At 40.5% G+C, this 21,338-nt stretch overlaps 1 long non-coding RNA gene across 1 annotated transcript in view; it reads right to left on the minus strand.

The window, feature by feature from the left end:
• Nucleotides 1-9,143: 9,143 nt before the first annotated feature.
• The window catches only part of LOC110304258, a 42,252-nt gene continuing 30,057 nt past the window's right edge, over nt 9,144-21,338 (minus strand). The window contains exons 2-4 of the long non-coding RNA XR_002379043.1: nt 20,619-20,691; nt 20,236-20,364; nt 9,144-9,648 (exon numbers count right to left, since the gene is read on the minus strand). This is a non-coding gene — a long non-coding RNA (uncharacterized LOC110304258). The remainder of the gene's footprint in view (nt 9,649-20,235; nt 20,365-20,618; nt 20,692-21,338) is intronic.

The raw sequence follows: 21,338 nt of genomic DNA on the forward strand, positions 1-21,338 counted from the left end.
AAAGAGTTTATGACCTCTAGTTTGCTATATAATCTCTCTCTTTAGTGTATCTCCACTCTCTTCATATGTCTTCATTATGTTAGGAAGCAGAAATCTTTTCTAAAATATACTATCAATGAGTACCACTTTCTATAACATCCTAACACATCAAACATACACAGATCGCTGGATTCTTTGTAACAAACTTCAGTCTAGTTTTACTTCCCACTATGTCTTTAGTATCTTGTTAGAACCTCACACTTCTTTCTTTCTTTCTTTTATTCTTTTAAATTGTTTTATTTAAATTCCAAATATTGTCCCCCTTCCTGGTCCCCCCTCCAAGAGTTTTTCACTCTATTCCCCATATCCTTAGTCTCTGAAAGGGTGCTCTCCATCCACCCCTCACCCTCAACCATCCACCTCGATCCCACCTCACTCCCCCACCTCCAGGCATCCCCCTTCCCTAGGGCATCAAGTCTCTACAGGATTAGGCACATCCTCTCCCACTAAGGCCAGACAAGGCAGTCGTCTGCTACATACATGCTGGGCCCCATGGACCAGCCCATGTATGCTCTTTGGTTGGTGGCTTAGATTCTGGGAGCTCCAAGGGGTCTGGGTTAGTTTACACTATTGGCCTTCCTATGGGGTTGCAGTCTTCTTCAGGTCCTTTAGTCCTTCCTCTAACTCTTCCATAGGGGACCCCGACCTCAATCCAAAGGTTGGCTGTAAGTATCTGGATCTGTCTCAGTCAACTGCTGGTAGAGCCTCTCAGAGGGCAGCCATGAGAGACTCCTGTCTGCAAGAACAACATGACATCTGTAATAGTGTCAGGAGTTAGTTCCCACCCAGAGAAAGGATCCCAAGTTAGACCAGTCACTGGATGGCCTTTTCATCAGTCTCTGCTCCATTTTTGTCCCTAAATTCCTTTTAGACAGGAACAATTCTCGATTAGAAATTTTGAAGGTAGGTTGGTGACCCCATCCCTTCACTGGGGGCCTTGTTTACTGGAGACAGATGTCTCTTCAGATTACATCTCCCCACTGTTAGGCATTTCGTCTAAGGTCATCCTGTTGAGTCCTGGCAGCTTCTCACATCCTAGGTCTCTGGGACATTCTAGAGGTTCCCCCTATCTTATGCCCCCTCACCCCAGCAGCTGCATATTTCTACTCATTCTCCTGGCCCTCTGGGCTTCTCTCCTGACCCCCCCATACCTGATCCTGACCCCCTTTTCCCCTCCACAGTCCCTCTCCCACTCAGGTCCCTCCCTCCCTCTGCCTCCAATGATTATTTCCTTCCCCTTTTAAGTGGGTTTGAAGCATCCTCACTTGGGCCTTCCTTCTTGTTAAACTTCTTATGGTCTGTAAGTTGTATCACAGGTATTCTACACTTTTTGGCTAGTATCCACTTATCAGTGAGTACATACCATGCATGTTCTTTTGGTTTTGGGTAATCTCAATCAGGATGATATTTTGTATTTCCATCCATTTGCCTGCAAAACCCATGATGTCCTCATTTTTAATAGCTGAATAGTTTTTCATTGTGTGAATGAGTCACATTTTCTGAATCCATTCTTCAGTTGAGGGACATCAGGTTGCTTCCAGTTTCTGGCTGCTCATAAGTTCTACTATGTTCATAAGGCTGCTATGAACATAGTGGAGCCTGTGTTCTTGTGGTATGGTGGGGCATCTTTTGGGTATATGTCCAGGAGCGTATAGCTGAGTCTTTAGGTAGAACTATTTCCAATTTTCTAAGCAAGTACTAGATTGGTCTCCAGAATGGTCTTACCAGTTTGCAATCCCACCAGTAATGGAAGAGTGTCCCTCTTTCTCCACATCTTCACCAGCATGTGGTATCCCTTGAGTTTTTGATCTTAGAGATAATGATTGGTGTAAGGTGGAATCTCAGGGTCATTTTGATTTGCATTCCCCTGATGACTAAGGATGTTGAACATTTCTTTCTTTGAGCACTTCTTAGACATTCAAGATTCCTCTGTTGAGAATTCTCTGTTTAGCTCTGTGCCCAATTTTGTAATTGGGTTATTTGGTTTTTTTGGAGTCTAACTTCTTGGGTTCTTTGTATATTTTGGATATTAGCCCTCTATTTGATGTAGGGTTAGTGGAAATATTTTCCCAATCTGCGGGTTTTCATTTTGTTCTATTGACTGTGTTCTTTGCCTTACAGAAGTTTTTCAGTTTCATGAGGTCCCATTTATCAATTGTTGTTCTTAGAGCCTGAGCTGTTGGAGTTCAGGAAATTTTTCCCAGCACCAATGCTTTCAAAGCTATTTCCCACTTTCTCTTCTATTAGATCCATTGTATCTGGTTTTCTGTTGAGGTTCTTGATCCACTTGGACGTGAGCTTTGTGCAGGTTGATAAATATGTATCAATTTGCTTTCTTCTACATGCAGACTGCCAGTTAGATCTGCACCATTTGTTGAAGATGCTTTCTCTTTTTCACGGTATGATTTTGGCTTCTTTGTGAAAGATCAAGTGACCATAGGTATGTGGGTTTATTTCTGGGTCTTCAATTCTATTCCATTGACCTACCTGCCTGTCTCTATATCAATACCATGCGATTTTTGTCACTATTGTTCTATAGTACAGCTTGAGGTCAGGGATGGTGATTCCCACAGAAAGTCTTTTATTTTTGAGAATTGTTTTTTCTATCCTGGGTTTTTTGTTTTTCCATATGAAGTTGAGAATTGCTTTTTCAAGATCTATAAAAAAAATTGTGTTGGAATTTTGATGGGGATTGCATTGAATCTGCAGATTGATTTTGGTATGGTGGTCATTTTCACAATGTTAATCCTGATCCATGAATGTTGGAGATCTTTCCATCTTCTGAGGTCTTTGATTTCTTTCTTCGTGGATTTGAAGTTCTTGTCATATGGATCTTTCACTTGCATGGTTAGAGTTACACCAAGATATTTTATGTTATTTGTGGCTATTGTGATGGGTGTTGTTTGCCTAATTTCTTTCTCAGCCAGTTTATCATTTGTATAAAGGAAGGCTACTGATTTTTTTTTGAGTTGATTTTATATCCAGCCACTTTGCTGAAGTTGTTTATCAGCTGTAGGAGTTCTCTGGTAGAATTTTTGGGTTTGCCTGTGTATATCCACAATAGTGATACCTTGCTGCAGGCATAAATAGTTTACAGCCTACTTTTAATTAGGGTTCAACTTATCCTCTAACCCTCCACCTGTAGCCTCCCCCAGCCTGAAGCGGGCTGGTGCAGACCTTGTCGCCACTGAGGTGCGGCGACCTGCGGTGCAGCTTTCCAACTTGGCTTCTTTTGATGTGTCAACTGCCTCTGCTCTTCTAGGAGATCCTGCTGCCTGCTGAGACACCTTTGAGACAATCCACTTTGTGCTGCGTCTTTGGGCTGGCTCCAGGCACCAAGAATGGATTGGCGGGGGATGGGCCTCCCCTCTTTATAAGCACAGACTCTTAGTAAACTTTGGGGCCTTGATCAGAGAAAAATTTGTCTTGGCCTCATTCTTTTCTCGCCATCTAGTCTCTTTTTCAGCCCCAGCCTGCCTTTCAGGAGTTCCCTGTTCATGTAGGCCACGGGCGGCTTACAACTACATCCACCCACCAGAGATAATGGAAAAGAAAAGTTATTAGGATGTGGGGGACGTGGACCTGCTCAGCAATGGTTCTTTTGGGGTGAGCATGGTCTTCTTTGTTAGCAGTTCAGTCCCATAGCAAATGCTCAATATGACTCTGTAGCCAGAGACCAGTCCTCTAGGTAGGCAGACAGCACACGTGAACTGGCAGTTACAGGCCAGTCCTTATGGTAAGCAGACAACATATATGAACTGGCATCTACAGACCAATCTTTCTGGTAGGCAAAACAAGGCACAAACCAGCAGCTGTTCTCATCCTGAAGGAACCCTTAGGCTTGATAACAGGCCTGAGGTAAGGCCATGAAAACAGCATACTGCCTCAGGAACCTCACAAGCAGTTCTTGGGTGAGCTTCTCTAAGTGACAGCAAAGCGAAGGATAGCAAGACAGAGCAAACAAAATCAATGCTCTGTGTTCATCTCTCACTGTGTGTGGGGTCATATTTATATTCCTTCATCAAGCGTCTTTTCACATGTCTGATTTAACAACACATCCTTTCACCTGTGTGCCCCAGCAAAACATCATTTGACATAACTAACTTTCCAAAGAAACTAGAAGTTTCCACTTCACCTTGACTTCTTCCTTTCCAATTTGTATACCCTTGATCTCCTTTTGTTGTTTAATCACTCTAGCTAAAACTTCTGAGTTCTGTATTGAATAGATTAGGGAAAGAGTGGGCAGCCTTGACTTGTCTCGGATTTTAGTGGAATTGCTACAAGTTTCTCCCCATTTAATTTGATGCTGTCTGTTGGTTTGCTGAGAATTGCTTTTATTATGTTTAGGTATGTGTCATGAATTTCTGATCTTTTAAAAACTTTTAGCATAAAGGGGTGTTGTATTCTGTCAAAGGCTTTTCAGCATCTAAAGAGATGATCATGTGATTTTTTTCTTTGAGTTTGTTTATATAGTGGATTACATTGATGGATTTTCATATATTGAACCATCCCTGCATGCTTGGGGTGAAGCCTACTTGATTGTGGTCAATGATGCTTTTGATGTATTCTTGAGTTCGGTTTGCGAGAATTTTGTTGAGTTTTATTTTTTTACATAGATCTTCATAAGTGAAATTGGTCTGAAGTTCTCTTTCTTTGTTGGGTCTTTGTGTGGTTTAGGTATCAAAGTAACTGCAGCTTCATAGAATGAATTAGATAGTGTTCCCTCTGTTTCTGTTTTGTGGAATAGTTTGAGGAGTATTGGTATTAACTCTTCTTTGAAGGTCTGATAGAATTTTGCACTAAAACCATCTGGCCCTTGGCTTTTTTGGGGTGGGGAATAGGAAGTTTTTAATGACATTTTCTATTTCTTTAGAGATTAATGAACTGTTTGGATAGTTTGCCTCATCTTGATTTTAATCTTGATATGTGTATAGAAAATCATCATTTCATCTAAATTTTCCAGTTTTGTTAAGTATAGACTTTTTGTAGTAGGATCTGAGGTTTTGTTGTTGCTGTTCTTTTTTAATTTCCTCAGTTTCTGTTGTTATCTTTCCCTTTCATTTCTGATTTTGTTGGAATACTGTCTCTGTGCCCTTTATCCCTTTAGTTGGTTTGGCTAAGGGTTTATCTTGTTTATTTTCTCAAAGAACCAGCTCTTGTTGGTTTATCTTGTTGATTTTCTCCAAGGACTAACTCTAGTTTTTGTCGATTATTTGTATTGTTCCCTTTTTTCTAATTGGTTGGTTTCAGCCCTGAGTTTGGCTATTTCCTGCCATCTACTCCTCTTGAGTGTGTTTGCTTTTTTCATTCTAGAGCTTTCAGGTGTGCTGGTAAGTTGCTAGTATAGAATCTCTCCAATTTTTTTATGAAGGCACTTGGTGCTATGAACTGTTCTCTTAAGACTGCTTTCATTGTGCCCCATACATTTGTGAAGGCTGTGCCTTCATTTTCATTGAAAGTCTTTAATTTCTTTCTTTATTTCTTCTCTGGCCAAGTTATCATTGAGTAGGGAGACGTTCAGTTTCCATGAGTATGTGGGCTTTCGGTTGATTTTGTTATTTAAATCCAGCCTCAGTCCATGGAAATCAGAGAATGCATGGGATTATTTCAATCTTCTTATATCTGTTGAGTATTGTATTGTGTGGTCAGTTTTGGAGAAGGTTTCATGAAATGCTAAGAAGCATGGATATTCTTTTGTTTGGGGGTGAATGTTATGTATATATCAGTTAAATCCATTTGGTTCATAGTTTCTGTTATTTTCATTATGTCTTCTGTTTAGTTTCTGTTTCGATGACCTGCCCATTGGTGAGTGTGGTGTTGAAGGATCAATGTGGTTTTTGAGCTTTAGTAAAGTTTATTTTATGAAAGTGGATGCCCTTGCATTTTAATTTTTAAGTCCTGGACTATTTTGCTCAATCCCTTCACCTGTTTGATTAGAATTTCCTGTACTTCTTTAAGGAATTTATTAGTTTCTTCTTTAAGGGCTTCTACCTGTTAGCCTGTGTTCTCTTGTATTTCTTTAAGAGAGTTGTTTATATCCTCCTTAAAAGCCTCTTGTCTTCATGAGATGGTATTTTAGGTCTTCAGGTGTGTTAGGGTAACCAACGCTGTGGTAGAAGAACTGGGTTCTGATGTTACCGAGGTACATTGGCTTCTGTTGATTATGTTCTTGTGCTGCCTTTTACCATCTGGTTATCTCTGGTATTAACTAGCTTCGGTGTCAGAAGAACTGTATGACCTGGGTTGGAGCAGGCCTTCTGGGAGGCAGGCAGTGCTGTCTCTGTGTAGGGCAGGCCTCCTGTGTCCTTAGTTAGAACAGACCTCCTGGTAGACAGGCTGGCTGTGGGGTCCAGGACAGATATATGGATGTGCCATGGGTTCAGGTAGAAGTGCAGAATGGAAGGTTGGTGGGGGTTAGGCATAGCAGGTTTGATCTGACACCTGTTGGGCCTTGTTGGCGTCCCTGATGGTTTAGGTATTGGGGCAGAAGTCTCACCTGTGTTCCTGGTTAGGCCAGACCTCCTAGGAGGCAGTTATTCATGCACCTTATGTTCCAGACTTACTAATCCACAAGAAAATTTTCAAATTAGTCATTGCTATTGCTTGACTGAGTCCCTCAAAGGATTGATGAATCCCTGGTGTAGCAATGTGAGGGACAGTACTATCTTTCAGAGATGGGTCTTGTTGGGATGTAGTGAGAGTGTACATGTATGTAGTCTCTATTGTTTCCTGACTTCAGGACATAATCTCTTTCTCTCATATGTGCTCCTACCATGTGGTTCTTGCATAGGAATTTATTACCATAGCCATGGCAGTAGTGCTGCCTTTGCTTTGAACCTGTATAACCCTAAGCTAAACAAACCAATTTCCTATGGAAATATTCTACCTTGGGTATTTAATTCAATTAAGCACACTTGGCTGAAACATCCACACTCTTTTTTTTTTTTTTGCAGTAATTATCTTTTGAAAGTGTAATAAATTTATAGAAATATTTCCAGAGCATTTTAGTATACTTGCCATTGAATAATTTGACTTTATATTGTCAACATGATGTCCTATCAATTATGAATTAGAATATACTAAACCCAAACATAAGCCCACCAAAACTGAAAATTAATATGAATGAATTTTAATCATGCAGTCCTATTTAAATAGGATGGAATGGTCAAACACAAAAATATTGCTTATAGCAAAGAGATCACACATATTTTGTAGTAGAATTTTTTCTTCTATCATTTTCTATATAAAAACCATTCAATATTTTCTTTATTTTTGAGCCCTAGACATGTTTAAAGACTATGGATGAGCAGTTTAACAAATTTCTCACAATTTTGGTTTGCCTGCTACTTTTGTTAGCTTTCTGTTGTTGTTATGACCAAATATGTGGCAAGAAACCACTTAAGGCAGGAAGACGTTAATTTTAGAGATCAATTGGATTCAGTCCACCATGGAAGTGAAGGCATGGCAGCAAAACCTTGATGCATCTGAGCATCTTTTGTCCACTGCCAGGAAGCACATAGAAGTAGAATTAGGTTATCAAACATCAAGATCCATACCTAGTGATACATTCCCTTCAACGAACCTCTAATCCTAAAGTCTCCATAGCCTTCAGACACAGTAGCATGAGCTAGGGACCAAGTTCTCAAATGCATGAGTCTGTATGGGTGGAAAGGGCAGTCCACATTCAAACCACACCTTGCTTCTTTCCCCGATAGCATCATGAAAAAATACTTTATAATAAGCAGCTTAAGGACAGTTTGAGGGCATACTGTCCACCATGGCAAAGATGGCGTGGCATTAGGAATGTGAGGTGGCTGTTCACACTGCACCCACATCAAGGAACAGAGACTGGGCAGGAAGTGGAGACAGGCTATCAAACCTCCAGGCCCTCCTCCCAGTGACTTACTTCCTTCAAGGTTTCTACAACCTTCCAAAATAACATCTCTAAATGAGGACAAAGTGTTCAATATATAAACACACAAGCCTAGGAGAACATTTCAGAGAAATCCTCAGCACCTGCAAGTTCTCTCAACTTCTTTTTCTATGGCCTTATAGAATCCTCATCAGGTAGAATTTAATTTGATTTCATCTATTACTAGAGATGTTGATATCAATTGGGTTGTACTAGACTTCTCTATTATTAAATTTTACTATTACCTTTTAATTTTTTATTATTAGGATAAACAAGCTTTTTATGAGTAGTTACTTTGGAATTTTATAAACATTCCAAGAGTGGACAAAGTTATAATCTGTTATCAATTTCTTATTCCTGTTGTGGATATATAAACTCATGATTTTCTGGGTAATTCAGTGGATTGTGGTTTGCTATTCTCATCTATTCTGATGCTCAGGATCTTTTGTATCATTAAATATATCCAAAGTTATCAATTTCATTGTTTTTTGATGCAACACATTTTCCAAGCTCATGTCATGTTTTCTTTGACCAAGCCCCAGATTACCAATTCCTTCAAGGAGTATGATTTCCTTTCCATAGGAAAAGATGTTCCACATCCAAGAAATGAGGCTCTGTATGCTGCTGGACACTGAGACTTGATTTTTCTATGCCTTCCTGGGGATAGAACTGGGACAAATCTGTACATATACTCATTTGCACAAGTATTTTACATCCACATAGTACACGAGTAATGTACATTCACACTATTACCAGAAATATAGGTTTATTTACCCTGTTCTCTGCTTATATTACTAGCACCTCCACACCTCATCTTTCTCCATAAGAAGAACCTGACTCCTATTATCTTTGATATTTTCTTGATTGGTATAATCCATCTCCCATCATTTCTGCATACCATCTCCTTTTTGGGTACCTCTCTGGGTCCCAGCTTAGCTACTCCATATCAAATTACAGGGCACAAATGAAGCTTTTATTATAAGACGAAAAGTGAGTAAAGATTCTTTCTTAACATTTTCTGCTTCCTTTAACTACCAGTTCAACAAAGAGCTCTACCTACATTAACTCTCTACACAGGATCTCAAGGTATAGTCATGAGCTTTGTTCAGAGATTTTAGTTAATTTCTGTGAGTTAACTCAACCAGAGTGAGGGCTGATAAAGGCTGGATTTTTTTTTCTTTTATTCTATTTTGTATTTTGGATACATCTATAAAAATAAAAAGGATTCTGAAAACTTGTTCCCTTGAACAGATATTCAACTTTATCACAATTTTCTTTCAATTAAAAAAAAAAAATAAAGTACAGTGGACACTTAAGAGTTCTTTGGAAAGTCAGATGTGTCAGATGGAGTTTTGCTGGGGCAAACATGTGAAGGAGTATTTTCCTGAAGCAGACACAAGTGAAAGGATGTTTTACTAAAGCAGGCATGTGAAGGAAAGTTTCACTGAAGCAGACACAAGGTTAAAGGATTTTCTCCTAAAGCAAGCATGTGAAAGGACACATGATAAAGGATTCTTCCCTACAGAGATGCATGTATTGGTCCACATTGCATAGTTGAGCTCCATTTGTCAGGACTCTACAGAGAGATGAACCAAAAACTTCTGGTGGTATGCTGGTGGCTTCTTGTCACTTCCTTGTACTCTAGCTAACTGGCAGAATGATGTCAGCTGAGACTAACTCAGGTGCTGAGGCAAGACCTGTGGAGGACAAGTGATGTTTGGAGGGAGTATAAATAGGACTCAGTAGAGTTTGAGAGGGGCTTGACTGTAGAGCTATTTGTACAATGCTTGTTGGTCTCTTGTCTTTGCTGATCTTTGCTTCTCTGAGAGAGGCATAGCTGAGAACTCCTGGTGTTCCCGGTGATCAATATTCCTTCTGCTGACCTGTGCTGATTCAGCTGAGGCCTGGCTAAATCTGCTAGGTCATGCCACCACTGCTGCTGCTGATTCATGTTTGCTATCCCAAACTGAACTGGACTGCTAGTATATTCATGAAGTGTTTGCGAGTGGATCAAGCTGCCACTCCTGAGCAGTAAACTGAACTGCTAATTTCCTGACAATGCAGATAGTATTTGCTCTAAAGAATTCTTTCTAAACAGGTCCACTTCCCCCATATCTTCTCTTTTCTACTACCTCTTGTGAGTGGTGTACTAGAAGGGAGATTAAAGCATTTAAGAACCATCATTAAAAGTAGGCTGTGAAAAAAGCTACAGTAGTAATGTTTCTCTTTAATCTGAAAATGTGGCAAATCATAGTGGTTAATGTTCCAATGTTAAGCAAAACATGGCTCCCCGGAGTGAATCAAATTTTGCACTATGCCCTGTGCTGTATTTAGTTGACTAATATTTCAATTAAGAGTTTTACATCCCTGTTCATAAGAAAGTTTTAGCTATTTGTTTTGCTTTAATATTTGTCAATGACCTTGACTAGAGATCCAGTTTCTTTATCTTTCAAGAATAAAAGGAAAAAAATCCAGCCTACTATCATCCACATAATCTAGTCTACTGGTAAAGCTTTCTTCTAAGCTTTTTATTTGACTAAGAAGATACTTTTGTCTCCAGTGTCATTTCAGTTTGAGTTGTTTGCTCTTACTGTGGGGCAGTATATTTTGGATGAGATACGTTGCGCTTTTTCTCACTTTACTTCTGCTTCTGCATTGGGGCTTGCATGTCTTGAGTTCATTTATTGGTTAAATGTTTGTTTGTTTGTTTGTTTGTTTGTTTATAAAGTCACCTTTTTTAGTGCAACTTGGTACAAGCTTTTCCCTCAGTGGGATGCTGTGTTTTCCCCGACTCTTGGAGCTGTCCTTTACATTAGTTTGCACAAAAATAGGAGAAAACTGGTGTGCTTTACCATATATACCATACAATAAGGAGAAAATCAGTCAAATTAAGCCTATCTTTGTGTGCAGATGGAATTCTGAGTTCTGGAGCCCTATCCTCTCTTATAATTTGTCCTAGTTTATTGGTTTTTTTGTTGGTTGAGTATTCTTCTGAGAAGGATAAAACACAATGGAAGAAAGCACCAACATAAAATTGGCCTGTAAGGAAGCTCAGGAACAAGCCATTAAGCAGTCTCCATCCATGAACTATGCTTTAGTAGCTGACTCCAGAGTCCTGCCTTGAGTTCCTGACCTGACTTCTTTCAGTGATGATCCATGATGTAGAAGTGTAAGATGAAATAAACTCCTTCCCAAGTTGCTTCTGGTCATAGTATATTATCACAGTAATAGAAATGCAAAGACACAACTTGATCCTGATCTTGAATGTATTCTACTGCTCAGGGGTTTGGATCACCAGCTTGCTCACTATTGAGAAAGTTTGAGACCCTAAATGTCACATGACACCTGGAATTTTCCCAAACCATGTATACCTAAAGCATGCCTCACCTCTAGGTACAGGACTGCTCACCCTCTGCTGCTTGGGGCTTGAGGCTCTGGAGGCCAGTGAGCACTAAGACCCTGTGTTATCCCAAGTTGTACTGCATGGCACCTAGAGATGAGTGGGTGTGTGCACCTCATACTGTACATGTACAGTTACAACATGGTAACTGCACATCCACTGTCCAGTATGTACCCAAAGCCTACCTCACCTTGGGCTTGCACATCATGTGATTGGCTTCTTAAATAAGTTTGAGTTATAGTATTTATTTTCATTCTAACCACTTTTATTCAGCTGATATTTCTAGTTTTTTTAGCTTGGAAAGTGGCTTATTACACTGTGTATTGCCAACAAGTCTATCACCTGAACATATTGGTATTTTAGTATTTATTGTCAGGATCCATGATGTTGGCTCAACACAGCCTTTTAAAAGCTTTTTCGGTTTTTTAGATTGAAATTTTTAGTTTACTTTTATGTTTAGATTTAAATATACCATCTTGTCATCTATTCCTGTTTGCTGTCCCAGCTCTGTTCTTAGTAGTCCCATTCTTTTCTTACCTGTCCTAAATTGATTTTTAAAATACTCCACTTCTCTATTACTTGATAATGATAGCCTATTTTTTTCTTACCAGTTACCTAAAATATTAAAATACTTTCCTTTGTGTTTTGCACTGTTCTGGATTGAACATAGGGCTTTATGAATAGTATTGAAGTGTCTACCACTAAGTTACAGCCTCAGCCACCCACTTACCTTTTATTTTTTAAATAGAGGCTCACAAAATTTGCCTTAATCTACATCAGTAGCCCAAGTTGGCCATGAACTTGTGATATACCTGTTTCCCCTCTCACATCTCTGGGATTCTTGTCCTTCTATAGCTTTTGTCGTCTAGCTTCTTCTAGGCCTTCCTCTAGCTCTTTTCCTTATTATTATTATTAACATTACTTAATAAGCATATTGAATTTTTGGCACTATTTTTGGGGTCATTGGTTTCTTATTTGGGAAAGTCTTTTTAATGAAACTTGTATAATTTGTAGATAATTTAACACACATTTGGAATCATAAGAACTAATAGCAATCACACATTATCTCTTCTGGCTTTTGCTTCTCATGGTATCTTGCAAAATCATAGCAACAGAATCATAACTGTGCTGTGGGCGTTGATGTAATCTATCATGGCTACCTAGTTTCATATCAACCTGACACAAGCTAGAAGCATCAGGGAGGAGAGAGCCCCAATTGAGAAAATTCTTCCTGAAGACTGGCTGTAGGCAAGTCTGTAGAGACCTCAGTCATAGTACTTTCCCATAGCAATAGTGACCATAACAAAGATATCCGTTGAGCTCATGCATATTTTCCCACTTTTACTTATGACTTTGTGTGTAGATGTGTGCATGCATATGTGCTGTCTATCAATTTTATGACTTGTAGGTTTGAGTATATACCACATAAGCAGCCATGTCTTGTCTAACCATGACACCCTTGTAGGCTTTGCTAACTCCTTTTACCCTGTACTGTTGAACAGCAATAACCGCTTCCTAACACCTCATCACTAGTCTCCTGTTGCTTAACTTTTTCATCCTATTTTCATGGTATTAAGGTATGTTTCTTTGTATTAGTTCCTTTGTTGTGGCACTAAGCATTAGAGCATGCACAAGTGGCTTATTACATTGTCTATTGCCAACAAGTCTATCACCTGAACATACTGGTATTTTACTATTTATTGTCAGGATCCATGATGCTGGCTCAACACAGCCCTTTCCAAGCTTACTTAGTTTGAAAAACTTTAACATGTGCTTACATTATTCAGACATGATTCCTGAACAACATCTATTTCCTGTTATGACTATCAAATATTTGAGACTTAGGATTCTATGCAGAAATCTATTTCAACAGATCTTTTTATTTGAAAACCATATAGTACTGGTTTTAACCATTAACAAATAAACTCTCCATCTTGAAAATCTATAATATAGTATATTTATACTCTTTTGGGGACTATGCATACACATAATATATTATTTATATTGTTGCCTATTATGTCTGTTGCTTCATATGTAACTATAAAACTTGATAGTAGTTTTTAACTAGTTTATGAATTATTTTTACTGTTCTATACTGTAAAAATGTACAGGTGTCATGAAGGTGACAAATGAGCCTTCAAACCTATTGTGCCCCCAGAGAAGTCATCATAGATGACTCCTGGGGCTTGCCACTATCACAGCATGCTTTCTCTTTGAGACAGGCAAAGCCTCATAGTCCACCATCACACTTCCATCTAACAGGTCAAAATTCACCAAAGAATTCAAGAAAAAAAATGGTTTCTCTCTCTTATAATGGTAATTACTTAGATGAGTTATTAAATTATGTTACATCTATATTCAATTCTAAGCTAATTTTAAGTAATTGAGTTTTCACCATTAGTCTTTTAATATCTGTTTGTTTGGGAAATAGTGTATTGTTAAGTTTCTCAGGCAGTCTTCTAAAGAATGCTTGTGCTGCCAAGTGCCCCAAATGCTAGGATACTTCTTATACTTGCCTGGTTGCTTTGCACTTATTTCTTGGTCAAGTGAAACAAATTTGCACCATCCCTAATAGTTTAGGTGAGCAACATCATCTTAGGTGAATGACATTATCTTCTTATGTGATTAATGTCGTATTCTATGACTGACTCTCCAGGAAATGATTCCTCGTTGTTTACAAATGGCCAGCAGATCACAATGTAGCTCTATTTTGCACTGCACATTTATTTCTAGTATTTTCTCACATGTTCTATTTTAGGGCAGAGTTGTGAAGTGTTAATAGTTATACTTTTGTGAATAACCAATTTATTTATATTTCCCCTTCAATGTTGTTGTTACTACTGTCATAGTAATAAAAAAATGTGTCAAATTTCTACTGCTGTATTTCTTCAATTTTTATTTTTCTAGTTCTTAATGCATTCCTGCATTAGATATATTCATCTATTTCCTGTAATAACTATCAAATATTTAAGGCTTGGGAGTCAATGCAGAAAAGTTCAGTTCACAGTTTCAGGGTTTTGAGGGCATGGTACCAACTTCAGCTTGGCTCTAGATATCACAGAAAGCACAGGATCTAAGAACAATAAATAAACTGTGGGGAAGGGAAGGAAGACAGGATATATGCTAAATAATTTTATAAATGTATTCAGTGGGGGGGGCACAACCCATGTAATTAGAGGACAATTTGAAGGAATTGGGTTTTTTTTTTTAACTACTACCATCAGTTTCCATAATTGAACTCAGATTATCAGACTTAGTGGCAGGTACCCTTACCTACTTATCTACCTCCCAACCTCAATTTTTGTGTGTACATTTAAATTTTTCTTTCTTTTTCTCTCCTTTTCTTTCTTTCTCTTTCATTAATTTATTTTTATTCACTTTACATCCCTGTCACTGTCCCACCTCCCTCCCCTCCTCTCCTCTCCTCTCCTCTCCTCTCCTCTCCTCTCCTCTCCCCTCCCCTCCCCTCCCCTCCCCTCCTCTCCTCTCCTCTCCTCTCCTCTCCTCTCCATCTCACTCTCGTAAGTCTCTTCCCCCATTACCCTCACCCTTTTCCTCAGAGAAGGGGAACCCCCCTTAGGTACCCTTGGTTGGTGATTCAGTCACTGTCAGCTCCAGTGGGCCCAGGTTAGTTGACTCTGTAAGTCTTGTGGTGTCCTTGACCCCTCTGGATCCCTCAATCCTATCCCCAACTCCCCAAGCTCTGCCTGATGTTTGGCTATGGGTCTCTGCATCTCTTTCCCTCCACTGCTGGACGAAGTCTCTCAGGAAACAGTTATGCTAGGCTCCTGTCTGCAAGCTTAGCTGAGTATCATTAATAGTATCCGATTGGCTCTCTCCTATAGGATGGGTCTCACGTTGGGCAGGCATTGGTTGACCATTCCCTCAGTCTCTGCTCCATCTTTCTTCCTGTGCATCTTATAGGCAGGAAAAATTTTGGGTGGAAGGTTTTGTGGGTAGGTTGATGTGTTCCCTCCCTCCACTGGAAGTTTCCCCTGGCTATAGGAGATGGCCCAATCAGTCTCCATATCCCTCACTGACAGGAGTCTCAACTAAGGTCACCCCCAAAGACTCCCAGGAGCCTCACTTGTCCCAGGTCTCTAGCTACTGCCAGAGATTCCCTGCCCCCAATCAAATTTCTGTTCTCTTTTCCAATCTTTTCCTGTCCCCTCTTCCCACATCTGAGCCCTATCCCCATTCCTCTCTTCACTCCCTTTCCCCCTCAATTCCCTCCATCCAGCCAACCTTAATGTCTGTTTCCCTCTGAGTGAGATTCATGTATTCCTCCTGTGGGTCTTCTTTATTATTTAATTTTTTTGAGTCTGGATTGTAGCATGGTTTTTCTGTACTTTATGGCTAATGTTCACTTATAATTGAATACATACAAAGTATGTCTTTCTGGGTCTGGGTTACATCAATCAGGATATTTTCTAATCCCATCCTTTTGCCTGCAAATTTTATGATGCCTTTGTTTTAAATAACTGAGTAGTATTCCACTGTGTATATGTACCATATTTTCTTTATTATTCAGTTGAAGAACGTCTAGGTTGTTTCCTATTATGAATAAAGCTGCTGTGAACATAGTTAAGCAAGTCTTTATGGTATAGTGGGGCATGCCCAGGAGTGGTATAGCTGGATGTTGGGGTAGAACTATTCCCAACTTTCTGAAAGACCACTAAGTTGCTTTCCAAAGTGGTTGTACAAATATGCACTATCACCAGCAATGATAGAGTGTTCCCCTTGCTCCACATCCTCACCAGTATGTGCTGTCACTTGAGTTTTTTATCTTAGCCATTCTGGCAGGTATAAAATGGAATCTCAGAGTCATTTTGATTTGTATTATCCTGATTACTGAGATGTTGAACATTTCTTTAAGTGCTTCTCAGCTATTAGAGATTCCTCTGATGAGAATCTTCTGTTTAGCTCTGAGGGTTTGTTGTTGTCTAATTTCTTGAGTTCTTTGTGTATTTTGGATATTAGCCCTCTGTCAGCTGTAGGGTTGGTGAAGATCTTTTCCCATTCTGTCAGCTGCAGTTTTGTCCTTAACCTTTCAGGAGCTTTTCAGTTTCATGAGGTCCCATTTATTAATTGTTGATCTTAGTGCCTGAGCTATTGGTGTTCTGCTCAGGAATTTGTCTCCTATGCCAATGTGTTCAAGATAGTTCCCCACCTACTTTCTCTTCTATTAGATTTAGTGGGATACTAAACTTTAAATTACCTTCACCTTCTGTGTATCGTAAAATATTATTGGCAGTGTGCTGCATTGGTCCATGAATTTGTTTCACGATGTATATATACATCACAGAGTCAAAAACAGAAACAAACTGCAAGCATTAAACCCCAGCGAGGAAGATACTGCATGGTTTCAGTTCTTTATCCGCCACACATGAGTTAACACATGAGATAACATAATTGTGGTCATCCCATAGAAACTTAGAATGGAACAGGAAAAGCAGCCACTTTGTCAAGAGAGAACATGTATAGATCTGCAAGCAAATTCCAGATGGAAAGAACTCAAGATGGAATCTGGCATGTTAAAATTCCATTCATAGAGGTCCCTAATCTACCTTTTTAATTAATCCTCACAGAGCACCCTATTTCATTAGTACTAAATGAAGACTTGGGTGAAATTAAGTAGCATGCCAAGATCCCAGAAATATTAAGTGACCAAGACACGGAGAAGTTTGTATCTCCAAGCTCAGTGTTATTTCAGGAATTGAATTGGTGCAGGGCTCCCATGTCTGCTGGGGACTAGGGCTTCTGGCTGAGGCTGACGTGGGGAGTTTGACTGTGAGCAAATGCTCATGGAACCACCGCCCCGGCATAGGACTGTGAGAAGTTGTGGAATCCCGCTCCGGGGATGGGAAAAGAGCACAGTCTGGGGTCCCCATGGAACTACCAGAGTCGGGCTCTGACTCTTAGGCACCATATACCTCTGGGCACCGCGGAAGAGCTGGTTCTGGAGTCCCTGGGCCACACAGAGGCCAGGGACACAAGGTTCTCAATCTCGGACACCCCAGACACCACTGTATGTCTAGAAATAGTTGAGACCAAAGTGGGGACCCTCAGGTGGATTCTGGCCTGAGAGCTGAAGGAAAAGGGGCAGGAAGGAGAGCTCTGGCAGGTTACTGTGGAGGGAGGAGAGTCCTTAGCTTGGTCGGGTAGCTAGCTTGGTTTGGCTGGCTTGGGTTGGCTGGCTCGGGTTAGCAGAGGAGGCTTGGGTCGGCGGACTGCTTGGTTTGACTGGCAGCCATGGCTGGAGTGCAGGGAGGCCTCCTAGCAGGAGGTTAGATGCTCAGCTCTTTGGAGGGAAACCTGCTCCATTGCTCCAGCATGGAGGGTTCCAATGAGCAGAGAGGGTCCATGGTTTTAAGGTGCTTATTGTAGAAAGGCAGAGAGAGGGAGGAAATGGGGAAGTAGAGGGCAGATATGGCCATGTGGAGAGAGGGGGGAAGGGAGGGAAAAGAGATGGGGAGCAAGGGAGCAAGAGTAAGAGCAAGAGAATAAGAGGTAAGAGAGCAAGAGAGAGAGGAGGGGGCAAGCAGCTCCTTTTATAGTGGGCTGGGCTATCTTGCTGTTGCCAAGTAACTGTGGGAAGGAGCATACCTGACTGTTGTCAGTTAACTGTGGCGGGTGGAGTTCAGACAGCCTACTTGACTGATGGCCACAGAATTATGGAGCTGGGGCCTCATGTCCAGAGCCTAGTGTCTGGGAGCGTGTGCCAAACTTCCTTCTGTCCCTTGCAGATTAATCTGATGGGTCTCTGGGGTTTAAACCTAGCTTAACCAGAAAACAGGCTGCCTTTCACGGTCCCACAAATCATGATAGCACTCTCTACTGCCATAGCTGCTGATCTCAGTGTTAGCCATAGAAAGCACAATCACCTCTCAGATGCTCTGAGATTCTGGCACTTCCTATGGGATGTGACTATATAACATGTATAGGTGCATGCACAGAAGAGGGCGTTGGTTTCCCTTAAGTGATTGAAAGCCACCTGACACAGGTGCTAAAACCTGAATGCCATCCCTCTCAACCACTGAGTCATCTCTTCAGCCCCCTGCAGGACTTTAGAGCTGTCATTCAGTATATTTGATCTTTAATTTTCTCTGAGTGGGAGGAGCCCCATGACACTGTTATTGCTTTTGCAGATAAGAGCAGGAGAATGAGAATGTTTGGATGAGTACAAAACATTTTACACCTTGGTGGGTGGGTGGGTGGGAGCTGGAGAGATGGCTCAGCAATTAACACTCATGCTGCTCAATCATGAGGCCCAGAGTTCAGACCCCAGCACTGACATCAGTTACAAATACCTCTAACCCAGCTCCAAAAAATCCAGCTCTCTCTTCTGGCTTCCATGGACACATTTCACGCACACTTACAGATACATACACACATGCATATGCTCATACACATAAATAAAATAAATCTAAGGGAGGCAGGCAGTTGAACACAGGGCCTAAATGCTTTACCATCGAGTTATGTCCCAGCCCTAGTGTTTGGAATTTATGTTTTCTTAATTGGCTCTGACCTTACTTTTTCCATTCTGAGAAATGGGCATACATCTATGTATGAATCAGTCATAGTGCTTTCAAACCCTGTGGAACTTTGTGCATGCCTGGATGCAGCTCTGGTAACTATGCCACCTCAGTGTGGGAGAGATCTGTATCTGTGGGTATTCAGATAACTAGAACACCCTGTTCTGGGCAAAGACAACCTTTCACTGATTGGATTTTGATCCCTCCACACCCACATGTAACATAGTGAGTACTGGAAGACTGAATCTGTTTCTTGAACTAAATGGGAAGTTAGAGTCCTGTCTATCTTCTCTTAAATCATAGCAATACTGGTAGTAATTGTTTTTGATCCTTTAAGGAAAGGGTTGTTTGACTTTCCTTGCTTTAGAACATAATGAGCCTCAGAATAGTTCATCATTTCAGTTAACATCTGTATAAGCATCAGGAAAACCGAATGCTCCCTGGAATCTTATAGCTTTCTATACCTATTTAGGTAGGTACTTGATTTCCAAAACTTTCAAACTTTAGTGGAATTCTTTGGGGATGGGGGGGAGGAATGCACAGAAGAAAGGTGACTGGTGTTTGGCTTCTTGTTGTGGCAAATGGAGAGAACCAAACAGAAGTGTGGATGAACAATGTCACCTTTCCCCTTCTTGACAAAGTCTGCCTCTCAAACAGCATCACACTCTAGTTGTAGATTAAATGTGTTTAGAGGACTTCCCTGGATCTGGTGCTTTTGACTTCTTTGGAACTGGGTGGTAAACACAGCCATCAGCTCAGATATTCTGCTCTGTTTTCAAATGCCACATGAGAACATGTATGCATGAGAACATGTAGTTTGTGGGGGAAACCCACAAACTAGCAACACTTCCTGGCACACCCTAGGCATTGGAATACCAACTAGTCTATTCACATTGCACCTGGGAGATGTGTTCTGATGAGGAGGTATAACGCTGGTTATCTCCATTAGCACAGCACATGGTGAGGACATGAGGAACTATCAGCAAGCCTCTGTTCTAAGCCATGGTTTGGAGACTATACCCCAGGTTAACACTGATAGAGGATGAGCATGCCGAAGAGGGGGCTGTGGTTCTCTGTGTAATAGATCTGCATGAAAACAAATTCCTAGAGACTATTGGACCAAATTTGCCTTTCAGTCAATTAACTTTTCTTCTTTTTCTTCTAGATATTTCCAAAAATAATGGTGATTATTTCTGGATGAAATTCAGTGACTCAAGAGCAAGTCAGGAGTCAGAGATAAAGTCCTTCTCCTTACCTGGAGTGGGTAATTCAATGAGTTGTCACTGGATTCTATTCTCATTTAGTAGCTTCAAGCAGCTCAGTACTGGGAAAACAGAAACTACACTTACTTTCTCCAACATAGAGCGGTGGAGTACTATCTGGCCAGATGAGCTTGGAGTTGACCTGCAAAAGTTCACTAAGTATTTGCCTCACACAAGATCTCAGCATAGCAAGCCTGATCTTCTTCAACCTGTAAACTGAATAAGAAACATCATTTTACCATTGAATTCTGCATCATAATCTTTATCTTTCTCATCTCTCCTTATTTTAAAACACCTGTCAAATTAGCCATCGCTAGCTTATCAGCCTAGTCTGTAGGAAACGGAACATAACATGAATGGTACAGGGCTTAGTTTCCAGAAAAAAGGGGGAACAAAATCATGATACTATGTGGCATTTGCTGAGAGTTAAAACCCTGTGAACCAGGAATGTCCCCAAGACAAGCCCTTACCTCTGTTTTATATATACCTCTTTCAGCAGGCCTTGGCGTCTTGCCTTTTCCATATCAAGACTTCAGAAAATACCTATAAAGTGAAAGAAATCCCAAAGTGTGAATATGTATTGAATATATATCTGATATGGAACTGAAAAGTGAAGGCATATAAGTCAAGTTTACTGGGGGTTCTTTAAGGATAAGATGTAATTGAGAAGAAATTATAGACATAAAGCTATACAGCACCATGTAAGCTCAAGTCTAATTCTATGCAGCACATAGGTATGTAATGCAGAAGAAAGGGTAAAGAGATGATCACAGAGGAGTTGGCAAGCCCTTGGGGACTCAGAGACTGCAACTGGCCTCACAGTAAGGAATGGAAGATGTGGGGAAGGAAACTGACTTGTTGCTCTGTGCTAGCTGCATATCTAACCTCACCTTTTCCAGTAGAGTCTACTACAGAGGGGGCAAAAACCAACACTGTGAATAACACGTCAGAATTGAAATCAAAAATTGCCTCTCTAAAGAATATGTTTCTATTCTCCACGGGAGTCTCTCCTTCCTGAAAATGTGAGGATGGCAGGAAAGGAAGAGAGAACATTGTGAAGAATGACCAACACTGCAGATGAATTGCTGGTTGAAATAGAAGTTAAAATGTTAGGATGACATGGTTTGCCCAGGAAAATAATGCTAGAAATGTGACCAGCCCAGGACAACTTCCAGAATGAGCTCTGCAGT

The sequence above is a fragment of the Mus caroli genome, chromosome 11, assembly GCF_900094665.2.
Source record: "Mus caroli chromosome 11, CAROLI_EIJ_v1.1, whole genome shotgun sequence".
In the NCBI taxonomy this organism is placed as follows: Eukaryota; Metazoa; Chordata; class Mammalia; order Rodentia; family Muridae; genus Mus; species Mus caroli.